The sequence below is a fragment of the Triticum aestivum genome, chromosome 3B (genome assembly GCF_018294505.1).
Source record: "Triticum aestivum cultivar Chinese Spring chromosome 3B, IWGSC CS RefSeq v2.1, whole genome shotgun sequence".
NCBI classification, from domain to species: domain Eukaryota; kingdom Viridiplantae; phylum Streptophyta; class Magnoliopsida; order Poales; family Poaceae; genus Triticum; species Triticum aestivum.
Window position 1 is genome coordinate 320794613 of NC_057801.1, and position 18096 is coordinate 320812708.

The following is an 18096-nucleotide window of genomic DNA, read 5'->3' on the forward strand; positions in this document are numbered from 1 at the left end:
GCGACCTGCTGGCGACGCAGCTGGCCGAGCAGTAGGAGCTGCTCAAGAAGGCGCAGGACGAGGCCGAGAAGAAGGAAACCGCTCTCCTGGCCGAGTTCGAGAGCGAGCGCTCCTCCTGGACTGACTGGGAGGTGATGCTGACCTCCGGCTTCCACGAGATCGAGGATATTGTGGATGGTACGTTTCTTTCGTTTCTTCGGGCTTCCGACTATGTGCTAGGCCGACTTCTGATTTTTCGGCATGCTTCTTTTTGTCTTGGCAGACTTCTTCCCTGGTCACTCGCAGGCAGCCCCTCTGGCCATCGAGGCTGCTCGTGAGGCGCGAAGGGCAAATGGTGAGGAGATCGCCGCCAACGCCCCCCGAACCGTCGATGAACAGCTCCTGAGCATTGAAGCTCGTCTTCGTCCGGCCCACCGGCAGATGTGCCGGCTTCAGCGTGCTGGCGCCCAGGCGGTTGCCGCTTTGTGGCCGGACATGCCGGCTCTGCGCACCGCCAGTCGGACCGCCGACTGGCTGGAAGTCGCTGCCGGCCGTCTTGAGGCCTGGAAGGGCTCCTCGGCCCGAGCCGGAGCGCGCCGGGCCTTGGAGTTCCTCGAGGCGTGGTATCCAGGGCTGGACCTGGACCGTCTGGCCGCGTTCCGGTCGAAAGCCCAGGCCGAGCTGGAGGCCGTGGAGGGCGCCCTTATCGAGCATGCGGCGGCCATCACCGAGTACACGGACACCAGTGTCTTCGTGCCCGAGCGGGCTGAAGGCGGCGAGGAAGTGCCGGCAGAATGGTTCGGGATGAACCCGGAGTATGGCGAGGACTCGGCGGAGGTGATCGACTCCAGCATCGATGAGGAGGATGAGGCGGAGGCCAAAGGCGAGGCGGAGGTGCCAGAAGACGGAGCAGGCGGCCAGCCTCAGCTTGACCGCGCCTCCAGCAATGAGCCGCGTCAAGAGAAGGCGACTGCCGCCGGAGGCGATCAAACCGAGACCGCCCAGCCGACTGCCCCGGTGCCTGACACCGCCGTCTCCTCCGATCCTCCAATCCTAGATGGCGCCTCCTAGGCTGCTGTTTCTGCCTCTGCTTGTCTGTCTTTAAGTAATCTTTCGAGAACTTTTGTTAGATTTGAACAATTCCACCCGCGGGGTGTATCTTGAACTTCTATTCGAAGATTCGGCCAAGGGCCTATGTAAATATTAATCTGCTTTCTGTCTTTCCTTGCTTACTGCTCTTTAGGCTTTTCCTTTTGCCGCCTTCCTTTAGTCGCTGCCTTGCCAGTCGGGCAGCCGCTCTGCGGACTGTCGCTGGGTCAAGTGCTTGGCTACTTCGGGAAGGCAAGTACTTGGCCGTTTAGAGTTTCTTTAGCAAGTCGGATGGAAAGCGACAGGCCGACTACCCAAGAGTCGGCCGTTCTTAATAGAGGCTAATAAACACGGCGAGCCGGCTACCCATGAGTCGGCTTTCCGCTTCAGAAATGCTGGAGGCCGTCTTACGCTATGTTCGTGCTTTAGGTCCTTAGCCATTTTTCGTGTGGGCGCCCGCTCTTCCTCGCTCCTGCCCGCCTCACAGTCGCTCTGCGAACGGCGGCTCTGCCAGGAGGCAGATTGGGCACCACACACTACTTTTCTGACTGCGGGAAGCTCTCATAGCGCAAGGCGGCGAGTCCCCGGGCCGACTAGTATGGCCCGGTGCCAAGCAGCTTGCAATGAAAGTAATGTACTCAGAGGCATAATTCTTATCGTACAGATAACAAAAAGGGCAGTCCCCGAGCTCGTCTTGGGGGGCCCAATAGTCTTAGTACTTTAATACAAAGGGGTAGTGTGATACATACTGCATCAAAATCTTTGAAGAAGATTTGCATTGCACGGGCGCTCTGTCTCTTTGCCGGAGTCGTCCCTCTTGCGCGCTCGGGGCTTCTGAGCGTCGATCAGATAGTAGGCGTCGTTCCCTAGCACCTTGCTGATGCTGAAGGGGCCTTCCCAAGGTGCCGACAGCTTGTGCTGGCCGGCTGTTCGCTGGATCAGCCGGAACACAAGGTCGCCTTCTTGGAAAGATCTTGGCCTGACCTTCCTGTTGTAGTATCGACGCAGGCTCTGCTGGTAGATGCTGGACCGACTGAGTGCCAACAGCCGGCCTTCTTCCAGTAGATCGATGCCGTCTTAACGTGCTTCTTCTGCTTCTTCCTCAGTGTACATGGTGACTCGCGGGGAGTCGAATTCTATGTCCGTTGGGATGACGGCTTCGGCACCATAGACGAGGAAGAAAGGTGTGAAGCCAGTTGACTTGTTTGGAGTCGTGCGCAGACTCCAAAGGACGGCTGGCAGCTCCTCAAGCCAACAGCCAGCAGATCGCTCCAGCGGTACGACGAGTCGAGGCTTGATGCCGGACAAGATGAGGCCGTTCGCTCGCTCCACCTGGCTGTTTGATTGCAGATGGGCAACGGACGCTAAGTCCAGTCGGATGCCCTGCGTCGCGCAGAAACGGGCCAAGGCGCCTTTGGCAAAATTCGTGCCATTGTCGGTGATGATGCTGTGTGGGATGCCGTACCGAGTTGTGATGTCAGCGATGAAGGTCACTGCAGTCGGACCATTCAACTTCTTGATGGGTTTCACCTCCACCCACTTGGTGAACTTGTCTACTGCGACAAGTAGGTGAGTCAAGCCACCTCGTGCCATCTTGAATGGTCCCACCATGTCCAGGCCCCAGACTGCAAAGGGCCAGGCGATGGGGATAGTCTTGAGTGCGGAAGCCGGCTGATGTGGCTTGGAACGGAAAATCTGGCACCCCTTGCACTTTTGGACTAACTCTTTGGCCTCTTCCAGAGCGGTTGGCCAGAAGAAACCGTGCCGGAAGGCTTTGGCGACGAGTGCCCTCGAGGCCGCGTGGTGACCGCACTCGCCTTCATGGATGTCTCTGAGGATTGCTTGGCCTTGTTCTGGCTCGACGCGGCATTGGAAGACGCCAGTAACGCTGCGCCTGACCAGCTCTCTGTTGACTATGGTGTAGGCTGCTGCTCGGTGTTGCACTTGCCGAGCCAAGATTTCATCATTGGCAGCTCTCTGTTTACTAAGAATCTGAGGATGGGCTGGGCCCATGAAGGCGCTGCTATTTCTTCAACTGCCACTAGTGCGACTTGGATAAGGGCGGCCGGGCTGGGAGGCGGCGGGTTGGAGTTCGCAGCCGCTTGCTGATTTGACAAAGTCCCGGGGCTGACTGGAGAAGTCCCCGGGCCGAGCTCTGGAGTCTTCGATCTTGCCACTGCAGTCCCCGGGCCGGGTTCTGAAGTCCCCGGGCCGGCTTCGACTGTGTGTTTCTTGGAGTCGGATCCGTCTTCCTCAGGCGGAGCCGGCACAAAGATTGAATCTGATTCTGGTGATGGCTTGATAGAAGGCTTGAGGAGGCGCCGGAGGGCGACACCAGATGGTATTGCCTGGCGGGTGGAGCCGATTCGTGCCAAGGCGTCTGCTTGGTCGTTGTTGTTCCTTGGCACGTGGAGGAACTCGCACCCCTCGAAGTATCCGCTGAGTTGCTGGACGAGGAAACGATAGCTCGCCATATTTGCATCCTTGGCGTCCCAATCGCCAGATGATTGTTGGACCACCAAGTCAGAGTCGCCATAACACAGGATCCGGCGAATGCCGAGTTCTTTGGCAAGCCGGAGCCCGTGGATGAGCGCCTCGTACTCGGCCACGTTGTTGGAGGCGGCGAAGTGGATCTGCAGCGCATATCTGACCTTGTCGCCCTTGGGGGAAGTGAGGACGACGCCGGCTCCCAAGCCGGTGCGCATCTTGGAGCCGTCAAAGTGCATCCGCCAATGGGTGGAGTCGGGCGCTGGCGGCAGATACTGGGTCTCGGCCCAGTCGACGAGGAAGTCGGCCAGTGCTTGCGACTTGATGGCGGTGCGGGGCTCGTAGTAGATGGTGTAGGGGGCCAGGTCGATGGCCCATTTGGCCACCCGGCCAGAAGCGTCTCGGCTTCCGATGATCTCGGCCAGTGGAGCTGTGCAGACCAAAGTGATTGGATGCTCCTGGAAGTAAGGCTTCAATTTCTTGGCGGCAAAATGCACGCCGTAGCACATCTTCTGGTAATGGGGGTAGTTCTGCTTGGAGGTCGACAGCACCTCGCTCCAGTAATATACCGGTCTCTGGACAGGTAGCGCCTTGCCTTCCTCCTTGTGCTCGACTATAATGACTGTGCTGACTACTCGGCTGGTGGCGGCAACGTATAGGAGCATGGGCTCTTTGGGAGTCGGAGCCGCCAACACAGGGGGAGTAGTCAACATCTTCTTTAGTTGGAGAAAAGCCTCGTCCGCTTTGGGAGTCCACTCAAAGAAGGTGGTCTTCTTCATGAGCTGATACAGGGGGAGAGCCTTCTCGCCCAGCCGACTGATGAATCGGCTGATGGATGCCAAACAGCCGGTGAACTTCTGCACATCTAACAGTCGTCTGGGTGCTTCCATCCTCTCGATGGCCTTGATCTTCACAGGATTGCACTCTATGCCGCGTTCGGAGACCAGGAAACCGAGGAGCTGGCCGGCTGGTACCCCGAAAACGCACTTCTCTGGGTTGAGCTTGATCTAGAATCGGCGCAGATTCTCAAATGTCTCCTTGAGGTCCTCCAACAAGGTTCCACGCTTCTCCGTCTTCACCACCACGTCATCCACATAGACGTGGGCATTTCTGCCGAGTTGCTTCAGGAGGCATTTCTGCATGCAATGCTGAAAGGTGGCGCCGACGTTTCTCAAACCGAACGTCATGGTCAGGTAGCAGAAGGTTCCAAACGGCGTGATGAAGGCGGTCTTCAGTCTGTCGGCCGGGTTCAGCTTGATCTGGTGATATCCTGAATATGCGTCTAGGAAACTCAACAGCTCGCATCCGGCTGTGGAGTCTATCACCTGATCGATTCTCGGCAGAGCAAATGGGTCCTTGGGGCAGGCCTTGTTGAGGCTCGTGTAATCGATGCACATCCGCCACTGCTTGTTCTTCTTCAGCACCAGTACTGGGTTTGCCAGCCACTCCGGAAAAAACACTTCCATGATGAAGCCGGCTGCTAGGAGCCGGGCTATCTCTTCTCCGACAACTCTTCTTTTTTCTTCTGACAGGCGGCGCAAGGGCTGCCTGACGGGCTTCACATCAGACCGGACGTGTATTTTGTGCTCGGCGAATTCCGTCGGGACACCAGGCATGTCCTTGGGGGACCATGCGAAGATGTCGCGATTCTCAGGGAGGAAATCGACGAGCTCGCCTTCCTATTTGTTGTCAAGGCCTGTGCCCATGACAGCGTACCTCTCCGGGTGCTCTGGGTCCAAAGGTATCTTCTTTGTTTCTCTGGCCGGCTTGAATGATCCTTCTGCTTCCGACTCCTTGGGGTCGGGCGATAACTCGGGCTGCTTGCCGGCCATCGCCACGACCCGATCAAGAAGCCGTTTCTCAGCTGCGATCACCAAGGACTCGGCCAGCCGACTGCTTTCGACCGCGCAAGCAGACGACTTCTTGTAGTCGCCGGACACGGTTAGGATTCCCTTGGAACTCGGCATCTTCATCTTGAGGTAGGCGTAGTGGGGGACCGCCATGACCTTGGCCAAGGCGGGTCGGTCAAGCAGTGCATGATACGGGCTTTCAAGGTCCACCACCTCAAACCAGACTGGCTCTCATCGGAAATGATCCTTGTTTCCGAAGAGGACATCTATCAGGATCTTGCCGATTGGCGAGCAGGAAAGGCCAGGAACGATTCCGTGGAACACAGTCCGGCTGCTTTGAAGCTGTCTTTGTTTGATTCCCAATTTCTCCATCGTATCCTTGTACAGGATGTTGATACTGCTGCCTCCATCTATCAGTACTCGCGAGAAGCGAGCGGCCCGTCTATCTGTGGCGAGTGTGGCGCCTAAGACCAAGGCATAGGAGCCCGGACTCGGCATCACCTCTGGGTGATCAACTCTGCTCCAACTGATAGGCCTTTCGGACCAATGCATGAACTCTGGAGGGCTTGATGCAACCGCATTCACTTCTTGCTGTTGTTGGCGCCTGCTGCGCCGATCATCCGCCACACTGGTGAACACCACATAGGCTTCATGCTCATCTAGGAACTCGTCTTGTATCGCGCCGACTGGCCTGACGGCCGGCTGCTGGGGCGGTGGTGGAGGGGGCGGCCCAGCAGGAGGGGGAGGGAGCAGGCCGTCCCCCTTGGCGATTCTGGTCAGCCAGTGGCATTTCCTGGTGGTGTGGTTCGACGGCTTCGTGCCGCTGTGGAACTTGCAGGGACCATCTAGAGTCTGCTCGTAGGAGAAAGCCGGCAGCCAGCTGGACTTGCCGCCCTTCTGTCGCTTCGTCGGAGGCGGTCCCTCCAACTGCTGGTCCTCTGCTGTTGCCACTTGCCGACTAGTGGAAGTCGGCTGCGGGGCTTTGCGCTTCTGGTCATTCTGCTGTTGCCGCTGACTGGTGTCCCCAGCCGGAGTTCTTGGAGCTTGAGGGGCGACTTTGCCAGTTGTGCTGACCCGAATCTCCGCCTTCATGGAGGAGTCGGCCGTGGCGTATTTGTCCGTCGTGATTAGCAGCTCGTCGAGGGTCTCCGGCTCGTCGCAGAGGAGTTTGTGCTTGAGGAGGGTGCCTTCTCTGCACCCGGCAGTACAATACTCGATGGCCTGCACCTCGTGCACGCCCTCACAGGAGTTCCGGAGTTTGCCCCAGCGCGTGAGGTAGTCGCGAGTAGACTCGCCAGGGCCTTGCACGCACAAGGAGAGTTTGCGCGGCTTGGGAGGTCGCTTGTACGTGCTAGTGAAGTTGCGGACGAAAGCCTCAGTGAAGTCGACCCAGCTGTTGATGCTGCGAGGCTTCAGACTATTCAACCACATCCGGGCCGAGCCCTGGAGCATGAGCGGGACGTATCTTATGGCAACGCGCTTGTTGCCGTTCGCTATGTTGACGGCTGTGGAGTAGTCGATCAGCCAATCTTCCGGCTTCACGGTGCCGGTATATTTGGGCGTGTCTCGGGGGAGCGTGAACCCTTTGGGAAAGGGCTCGTCCCGGATGCGGGGTCCAAAGCAGGGGGGACCCATCTCGTCTTCTTCTTCCAGCGCCAGGGATCGGTGGAGTCGGTCGATCCGGTGGCGGGCGTCGTTCTCTCCGACTCCCTCTCGGCGGCCAAGGCGGTCGCCGAGAGTCGGATGTTCCACAGGCGGCGGGGAGACTCGCCTTTCTCTATGAGGAGGGGGAGGCAGGTAGTCGTCCCGCCGTTCCACCGCTTTGGGGCGGCCGTCTTGGTCGCGCTCGATGGTGATGCGAGTCCGACTGTGGCTGACAGCCGGCTCCTTGTCCTTCTTCCCACGGGCCCCGCCAGTCGGGGTCCGAGACGTCGCATCTTGGTCTCGGCGAGGCGGTGGGGCGTCGTTTTGGCGCTGCGGTGCCTCGGTACGGTAGCCGGCATCATTCTGCGCGGCGGCTGCGTCGAGGAGCTGCTGAACTCGCTCTGTCATTACGCGGCGCTCTTTGCCTTCGAAGTTGTCGAGCTCGTCTGCCGCCGCCTGGGCGGCGCGGATATTCTCTGCGGGCGTGGCATACACAGGGCGATCGGCCCCGAAGAGGTTGGCGATTGCCGCGCCGCGCTGTCGGACCGCGCCTAGGCGGCTAGGCCCAGTCGGAGCCGGCGAGCCGCCTACGGCGCGATCCATCTCGCGTTGGTAAGCTTCTGACAAGTGCCTCATGCTTGCCAGCTTCTTCGCACCTTCTACGAGCTGAAGGCGGAGCGCCTCTAGCGTCTCGGCGTCGGCGTCTTCCGGAATTGGCGCTGCAAGGCCTCGCAGGGCCGCGTCAAGCGGGTCGTGCGCTCCTTCGCCGGAGCGCTCACCGTGCTCGAGGACGAGGACCTCAGTGACGGTGCTTCCGCCGCTCCCCGCACAAGGGAGCGGCTCGTCGTAGACCACCATGTTGGTGGGGAACGCGTCGAGCGACGCGGTGTCGGAGTCGACCAGCATTGGGTCGGTGGATCCTATGGACTCCAGGTCCGCGACAGGCTCGCCGGCGACGTGGAGTTGGTCGAGGAGGCCCGCGAGGAGGCTCTCGGGAACACTCGTGCCTGCATCGGATGCAGGCTCATCCGAGAGGCGAACCTCGCCGATAAGATCAGCGAGGCAGCTGGCTGCACAGGCGATCTCAGCGCCGTGCAGCGCGTCGGCACGGACGCCATCCGGCGTGCCGGGCTGGCTGTGCTCGCCGGGGAGGAACAGGGTTCCCGTCCAGAGCAGATCTCCGGACGATGGTGCACCTCGCCCCACGGTGGGCGCCAAATGTCGGGGGTTGGGTACGACATATGCCAAAGGATGGCTTATCATGGTGGGAGCGAGTAGAACGTCGCCGGTGCCTGGAAGCGGGATGAGGCGTAGACATGCACGCCGGCGGAACTTACCCAGCTTCAGGGCTCTCCTAGGAGATAACACCCCTATTGCTGCTCTGTGGGGGCTCCGCATGATCACTAAGGTAAAGTGGCTACAACGGTGCTCCTGGAGCTGTTTCGGGAGGCAGGAGAGGGCAAGGCTAGCTCTCTCCTCCCTGGGCTATCTGGTCTATCTCTCTCTCTCTAGGTCCGAACCCTTTGCATGGGTGCCCCGGGGGGTTTATATAGGCCTACCCCCCGGGGTACAATAGTAATCCGGCTGGGCGCGGGTCCCAGCCGTCTGTCTCTCAGGCCGCCGTCCTTCCCGCCGGCTTCTGGGGCCCACCGACTGGCGGGCCCCGCGGACAGGCTTGATACTGTAGCGGCACCCTTGATGATGCAGGCTCGGTCATCGGGTCGTGGCAACAGTGCCGCCGTCTATCGGGCGATCACTGTCACCATTCCCCATCTTATCTGGTTAATGGCTCGTGGGGCCCGAGGGGGAGTCGGCCGACTCCAGGGAGGCCAACTCCTACAGGTCCGTCTTCGGGTTGCCCAGGCCGCCTTCGGCCCACCCGCTGACAGGCGGCCCCGCCGCCTTCGGGTCGTATAGGCCGGCGTCGTGGGCACAGTGTACTGTGCACTGTGGCTGAGGTCAGGGTAGGCATGGCAACAGTGCCGTATCTCGCCACAGGTCTTTCAGCGATACGGCTCACTGTAGCCATGCCGGCCCTTCGTAAGCAGGGGGAACGGCCATGCCGTGACCGTACCCCGCGTCGTACTTCGAGATGAAGGAGGAGTCTTGGGCCGACTCTCCATAGTCGGCCTCTCTGGAGGTCGCCAGCTTGGAGTCGGCTTATCTGGGAGTCGCCGTCTGGGACTCGGCATATTTTGGAGTCGCTCCTGGGACTCGGCCTAAGGGGCGCGTCCTGCCCCAATGTCTTGAAATGTCTTGGGCCTCGGGTTTGCCTACCCGTGGCCCATAACTCCAACACTCTTTGTCAAGGGACTCTTGGCCGAACTATGTTCGGCTCAAGTGGGAAGCAGGCGATGAAGGAATTCGTTGCCCACCCACCATCCCCTTCATTGCCACTGTCGATGATGTATCGGACATCGAAGGTATGGACGACGACACAGGAGAAGATTCAGAATCACTGGGGCGCTGGACTACCACCTCGTCATACAATATATACATGGTGGATACGCCCAAGAAGGACAACGGCGACAATCCGGAAGATAAAACCCCCGGGCAAAAGCCAAAACGACGGTGCAGACGCTGCTCCAAGTCCAGCAACAGTAAAAATAGCGACAAGAGCGCCAGAAAGATCGACACCCTAGTCAACTCTGAAGGCAACAACGACCATAGCGTTGGAGCAGGTTGAGCCAGATCACGCCGAACATAGTTCGGAGCAGACGCCCGATCACAATGATCCCGAGGGATGAGTTCACCAAACCGCCCTAGGACAAGAACACAGTCCGGATGACGATGCATTCATCATCCCGGAAACACGCGTGGAACAAGATAACCTCCACAGAAGGCTTATGACCACTGCGAGAAGTCTAAAGAAGCAGAAGCAACGGCTAAAGGCTGCTCAGGAAACGCTCAATCGCAGATGGAATAAAGTGCTAGACACTGAAGAAAAGTATGGCGACGATCGCCATACGAAGAGCTATCCAAAACGCAAGCTGCTACCAGAATTCGACAACGAGGCCGTTCCACCAAATGACAACACGGCCAGGAGGCCATACAAACCACTTCATAACCGCAACAGAGCAGCTACCGACGCTGAACATGATTTACGAGAGCTCCTGGATAAGAAAGCCGGCGCGGCTAGGTCCATCTACGGATCTAAAGGACACACCCCGGTGCGGGACTATGGTCACCAAAACGATCATACCAATCGGATACCAGTCCGGAATAAACACCGGACACAATAATAGCCGACGGCATGCCACAGCACATCCAGATACAGAGGGGTTGCTCACCCCCTGTGCTTCAACGAAGAGGTACTGGACCATGAATTTCCACAGGGTTTTAAACCTGTGAACATAGAGGCATACGACGGAACGACAGACCCAGGGGTCTGGATCGAGGATTTTATCCTGCATATACACATGGCTCGTGGGGATGACCTCCACGCCATCAAATACCTTCCCCTCAAGCTGAAGGGACCAGCTCGACACTGGTTGAAAAGCCTCCCCAAAAATTCAATTGGAAGTTGGGAGGAACACGAGGATGCTTTCAGGGCCAATTTTCAAGGGACTTATGTCCGGCCTCTGGATGCGGACGATTTAAGTCACATAATCCGACAGCCCGGAGAGTCCGCCTGCAAGCTTTGGAAAAGATTCGTCACTAAGAAGAATCAAATTGTCGATTGTCCGGATGCCGAAGCCTTAGCGGCCTTCAAACACAACATCCGAGACGAGTGGCTCGCCAGACACCTCGGCCAAGAAAAGCCAAGGACAATGGCAGCCTTAACAAGCCTTATGACCCGCTTTTGCGCGGGTGAGGATAGCTGGTTGGCCCGTAAAGGCACCAGCGACCCAAGCACATCCGAAATAAGGGATGGCAATGGGAAGCCACGGCGTAGTAAAAACAAACGCCAAAACAAGGAAGAGATCCCGGACAACACAACGGCCAACGCCGGATTCAGGGGCTCTCGACCCGGTTAGCAAAAGAAGCCATTTAAAGGCAGTAAAGAGGGACCGTCCGGTCTAAACAGAGTCCTAGATAGACTGTGCCAAATTCATGGCACCCCCGACAAACCTGCGAACCACACTCACAGAGAATGCTGGGTCTTCAAGCAGGCCGGCAAACTAAATGCCGAACACAAGGGAAGGGAAACACCAAGTGAAGACGAGGATGAGCCTCGCCAGCCAAACACTAGGGGACAGAAAAAATTCCCACCAGAGGTAAAAATAGTAAACATGATCCACGCGACTCACACATCCATGAGAAGGCACGAATACGCGCTCAGAGATGCATACGCTATAGAGCCCGTCGTACCCACACCTAACCACTGGTCGGCTCGTCCGATCACCTTTGATCACATGGACTGCCTGACTAGTATTCGGCGCGGAGGATCAGATGCCTTGGTGCTCGACCCAATAATTGACGGATACCATCTTACTCGCCTCCTCATGGACGGCGGCAGTAGTCTCAATTTAATATGCCAGGACACTGTCCGCAGGATGGGGATAGACTCATCCAGAATCAACCAAAGCAACACCACCTTTGAAGGGGTGATACCAGGCGCTGAAGCCTACGGCAGGGGCTCCGTCGTACTGGAGGTAACATTCGGCTCCCCAGGCAACTCCAGAAGCAAAGAACTACTCTTCACCATCGCACCCTTCCAGAGCGGCTATCACGCATTGGTTGGGAGAATGGCCTTCGCCCGCTTCAACGCAGTACCGCATTACGCCTACCTCACACTCAAGATGCTCGGTCCACGAGGCATCATCACCGTTAACGGAAAGACAGAGCGCTCTTCACGAGCGGAGGAATACGTGATGGCTCCATCGGCCGGACTCTAAGCGGCCTCCAATTCTAGAAAACATGACTGGTCGTTAAGACCACGGACACGGTTAGACGAGTCCGGCAGCCCAGATAAAACTGGTCCAAGGCGCCACGTACGTAATCCCATAGAGGACACCAGGGGCTTTAGATATTTAATACAGCCCCACTCTTGGCTTGACCTTATTAGCAGGCCAATGTCTTACATTTTTACTACCCGCCGCACGCTTACGTTATACTCTTCTACACGACTTTTTCTTTTTTATAGACACAATTCATGCGATACCCTTCCAGGAAACGGCACAACAGAGACAAAGGCGCAGACGTGCAGTAGGGCCCCGCTCACAGGTTTCTCTTTAGATTAAGCCCATGTGTAAACCTTTTTATTGTCTCTTGTTGTTTTCACATTCCATGGGTACTATACTCACAGAGGTTACTGCCGTTATTGGCATTTCGCCACGACAGATTAATGCACATACCTGGAACTATAGGGTTCATAAAGAAAGGGCACTCTTCAGCCCATTTTATGTTATAAAGTCTGAATACCTTCAGGAGTGTTCGGCGTCACGAGTTTGGCCTTATATGCATCAGCTCCGAATCATGTCTTGGGTCAAATGTTGGGTTTGCCCGGCTCCTGGGTTTGCCGCCTTACGTTCCGTTCCTATCGGCTAAGGCGGCCAAAGGAGAACTACTATGATTGTGCCCTGGTTATTCCGGATGAGCACCTTAGTAGAGAAAGCCAAAAACTGACTGTCATGATACAGCGAGAGACTGTTCAACCACTCGAAGACTTATCGGAATCTTTAGGATTCCGCCGCATTAATGAAGGACCATTTTTTGGCCATGTACACACGTGCCAGTATTCGGATGCACGCGAAGGTACCAGGGGCTATATAGTAGCCCCACCATCAAACTCCTATGGCTAAGTGAAAGTGTTACAGCTATATAGTCCGTTTGCCTAGTTCGACGTGCGATCACCTCCTTAACGGACCAAGACGTTGGATCAAGTGTGATTACACATATTTTTCTCAAACACCCCCGCATTGTATGTGTGGGGGATGAAGCCAATGACTGCTAACTTTTAGATTATACATATACATAAAAACGGCCGCACAGGAGGCACAATAATACTTTCGGGCACAAAGTATAAATACAACCTCATAATCAAAATAACATTGTTTTTACAATGACATGATTTGTCACTCGAACAAGACTTTCTTCGAGCATTGTGCCTCTATTAAGCGGGCACCTTCTGTTACCTGCTCCAGGTAGTGCTCAGCCGGATCCTGGCCTCCCGCCGGATTCTGGGTCGCAATGATGGTGGCCTCCATATCCGTCCAATATGCTTTAACATGCGCAAGTGCCATCCGTGCACCCTCTATACACGCCGACCTCCTCATAGCATCGATCTGAGATACGACACTGAGGAATTGTTGCACCAAACCGAAGTAACTGTCCGGCTTAGGCCCCTTCGGCCAAATATGGTCTATTACAGACCGCATTGCAAGCCCAGACAGCCTATGAAGCTCCGCCACAACAGCCATCTTTTCACTCAACGGCAATCGGAACATACTTCGGAACAGCTTCTCCACTTCTTTATCACCTTGATCCTCGAAAAACTTGGCCGCATTAGCTATACTCTTCGCCAAGTCCGCGTACGCGTCTGTAGGACTCCAGCGATGACCCAGGGGAGCATACTTCGGATCCAAAAACTTCATCCGCAATAAGTAGGGGCTCCCCGCCGCGATTTTCCCGGCCTGTCGAAGCTCCTCCCGCACATCCCTGATTTCGGTCCGCATCTCCTTGGCTGCATTAAGTGCCTTGTTCAGATCAGCCGAATTAACCTGATTCTCCTTTTTAAGGAGCTCATACCAGTCGGCGACATTTTTCAACTCTATAGCCATTTCGGCTATCTTGTCCTCGCTTCGGTGATGAGCAACCTGTTCGGATCTCAAATCTTCGGCCGCCTTTAGGGCAGCCGCATTACTAGCCCGAGCTTGTTCCTTGGCCTAGGCAAGTTCCGCCCTCAGGGCTTCCACGGTAGCAGCACCGTCTGCAGTCCAAGCATATCGCATTAATATCATGCCCCTCTCAAATTTTCCTATAAACCACATACCTTGTGACTCGTTCAGCCGCTCATTCACCAGCGTGATATCGGCATCAATAGCTCCAATCTGCCTCCTTAGTTCATCAACTTCAACGGACTGGTCGGCTGCCGGATCCTTAGACACCTGCGCATATATACAGCACATTCATTACTTACACAATATGATCCTCTGTTTGCCGCCTAGGGCGGGCAACCAGAGTCTCAGGGGCTACTATCCATATGGATCACACCTAGCGTGTGCCTCATAGACAAGAAATTATGTATTTTTCATTACATACTCGAAGCCTCTGAGCAGGCTCATGAATGCTTCATTCAAACCGCTTGTGGCGGATAAAATCTTCTTGAGCACCGTGCTCATTAATGAGCGGTGCTCCTCCGAGGGTGCGGCTCGTTCCAGAAGGCCCGTCAGTATGTCCGGCCAGACATCGACCTGTGCCGAACCCTTCTCATCGCCCCCCGTAGGAGCCGACCGCTCCGTGCTCAGGGCGGCCGAAGGAGTAGCTTCTGGCTTTGGCAGGTCCGGACTCCTCCGTGACGACACCTCGGGGTCGCCCGCCTCATGAGGTGGAGAAGTTGGTGGGGTCTCACTCTCCATCATCTCCGGAGGGGGATCCCCAGAAGACGAACTCTGTTGAGAAGAGCTGCTAGCCGGACTACAAAAAATGAATCCTGGTTATTGTTCTTGGAGAAATGCAGTACCTACGAATTAACGATTAACTCATAGCTCGGTTGAGGGATGGCCCATCGGCGGGCATGACGCGGTAAGGGCGCCCTTCGGGGCAGGGCCCCCTGGTGACGTTTTCTTCCCCTTCTTGGGCACCTCCGTCTCCAAGTCTTTGGAGGCGGCCCTCTTCTTCTCGCACGAGGAGGACGCTTTAGACTCCCCTCCTCGACTATCCTCCTTAGGGGAGGTAGCAATTCCCCTGGTTGGGATGCGCAGTGTGTGAAGTTCGGCTTCACTGTTCTTCCCTTCGTCTTTCCCTGAGGGCATTTTGCTAAGCACCCGTCCAAGCATCTTGGCTATGGTAGGACTAGGCGAGCCTTCGGGAAGTGGCGCCGGACACCTGATTCTCTGCGCTTTGCTGAGCCATTCCTAGCAACGTAGGATTTTCAGAATGATGATTATGATAAACATAAACGAAGTGTCTGGTTTCGGGGTTACTTACTTGGGTATCTAGGCGATTGCAGCTTAGGCCCGCATCCTCGGTGGTGTCTGAACACTTTACTTGTGGTCCGAAGAATAATTTACACATCCCTTCGAGTTTCACGCCGAAGAAGTGCTTAATAGTCCGCGGACCCTCTAGATTGAACTCCCACATCTGGAGAGGCCGGTGTTTGCACGGCAACATCCTTCGGATTAGCATTACCTGAATTAAGCTGACAAGGTTAATGTCCCTTTCAAGCACCTCCCGGATACGGCTCTGCAGTGTTGGTACATCACTAGCAGACCCCCAATCCCGTCCCACGTTGGTCCATGATGCCAGTTGTGACGGAGGGCCCGAGCGGAAGTCAGGGGCAGCCACCCACTTTGTGCCTCTGGGAGCCGTGACGTAAAACCACCTACACTGCCATAAATCGGATACCTCTGGGAAAGAACCCTCTGGCCATGGGGCACGTTCCTTCTTATTATGGCACCTCTGCACTCCGCATGTCACCCCTCGATCATCCTCGGCTTCACATTAAAGGTCTTGAGCCATAAGCCAAAGTGTGGGGTGACGTGGAGAAAAGCCTCGCACATAATGATGAACGACAAGATATGGAGGATAGCGTCCGGAGCTAGATCGTGAAAATCTAACCCGTAATAGAACATGAGCCCCCTCACAAAGGGATCAAGGGTGAGGCCCAAGCCGCGGAGGAAGTGAGGAACAAATACGACGCTCTCATTAGGCTCGGGAGTAGGGATGACCTGCCCTGGAGCAGGAAGCCTATGTTGGATGTCGGCAGTCAGATATCCGACCTCCCTAAGCCTCGCAATGTCCTCCTCCTTGATCGAGGAAGCCACCCACCGGCCTTGAAGGTTGGATCCGGACATATTGGAGGATCTGGGGTGTTTGAGTTTGAGTCTCGGGTGTTAGAGTTCGAGATGCGAAAGGGCACAAGGGTGGTGGAAAAGAGGTATAGGCCTCGGCCCCTTTATAAAGGGGGTGAATATCCAATGTCCTCAGCATGGCCGCTTGAGACTTATCTGAAAACACGGAGTCATACCAACAGTCGTCGTGGGGTGGCACACGCCCGTATTGATGGAAAATCCTGTAATAAGGGGAACACGATCTCTGCTTTGGCAGGGTGTGCCGATAAAACCGCCTCACAACGTGTATCGAGGTGGGCTAAGAAAAACCGGTTCGTGTTGGGCCGGGCCACGATACAAGGGCACGACGCGCAAAGATTGCTAGCAGATCAGATTTATGCTATGCCCCCTACGGTGGTATGTGAAGATCATCTTGCAGATCCAGACACGGTTCAAGTGTTCGATGATTACTTTGGAGTACTCGGAGATGGAACCCGCCTTGCAATGCCGAAGACAAGACTGCATGTCAGACTCATCGTCATTGAAGCCTGGTTCAGGGGTTACCGAGGGAGTCCTGGATTAGGGGTATCCGGACGGCCGGACTGTACACTTTGTCCGGACTGTTGGAGCGTGAAGATACAAGACTCAAGACTCCGTCCCGTATCCGGATGGGACTCTCCTTTGCGTGGAAGACAAGCTTGGCGATCCGGATATTATATTTCCTTCCTTGTAACCGACTCCATGTAAACCCTAGCCCCCTCCGGTGTCTATATAAACCGGAGGGTTTGGCCCTTAGAGGGACGATCATAATCATAATCATCATAGGCTAGCTTCTAGGGTTTAGCCTCTACGATCTCGTGGTAGATCTACTCGTGTACTAATCATATCATCAATATCAATCAAGCAGGAAGTAGGGTTTTACCTCCATCAAGACGGCCCGAACCTGGGTAAACATTGTATTCCTTGCCTCCTGTTACCATTAGCCTACGACGCACAGATCGGGACCCCCTACCCGAGATCCGCCGGTTTTGACACCGACAAAGGGACTAATATGTTTGTGAGTGTACACAGGCTCTATAAGTCGATGAGCTGTTTGGTATTTACGATGAAAGTCGACCCCTAAAAATGTATGTCTTCACCTAAAGACTTTGGTTCTCCTGAAGACTTTGAAAGTGAAGAAATTGGTGTGACCTTAAAGACTTGGATATTCATGCGAGGACTATGAAGCGTGAAGACTTTTGTTTTCATAGTTTCATTTTATCTTTCTTGAGTCATAGGAAACACCGTACTGTTAAAGGGGGTCGAGATAATACTAAGGAAACACATTCCAAGTGATGCTCAACTCAAATCCTACACCTACCCAATCCTTACGAGTGAAGCCATTGGAAATCTCATACAGTTCAGTCAATTTCTTCAATGACAGAGACGAAGATCTTCTCGTCTCTGAGGAATTTGTTCTAACTGAGGAGTTAGGAATTCGCCAGTGCAGATTGCCTACAAGTGAAGAACATGATAGCCCTGAGGAATTTGATTCTCAAATTTCCGACCGTTGTTGTGCTACGCGCCAGCTGTCTAAAATATCCTACCACCTAACGGTCATATCATTGAAGGGCATTTATTTCTTATCATGTCGGGCTGCTCCCTAGGCTATAAATAGCCGCCCCCTACAACCACTAGCTGGTTGGCTGCTCCGAGAGAAACTGACACTTGTCATTGAGAGCATCCCATCCTCTGAGGACTTTGAGTGAAAATCATCAAGTGAGGAAAACCCAAAACCCAAACACCTACAACCCAAAGTGATTGAGCATCACTGAAGAGATTGTTCCTGTGTGGAACCGACGCTTGTTACCTTTCAGGAATGTGCATCCTCCAGACGGTTAGGCGTCATGGTCTGAGCATCCAAGAGGAATTGTGGATCGCCGAGTGACCAAGTCTGTGAAGGTTTGGAAGTCACCTGAAGACTTACCACAAGTGATTGGACGAGGTTTGTGTGACTTTAGCTCAGGGAGAATACGGTGAGGACTGTGTGTCCTCAGGTTTAAATACCCAGCCGCTCCAACCAGACGTACAACGGTCACAGCAGTTGGAACTGGTGTACCAAATCATTGTCTTCA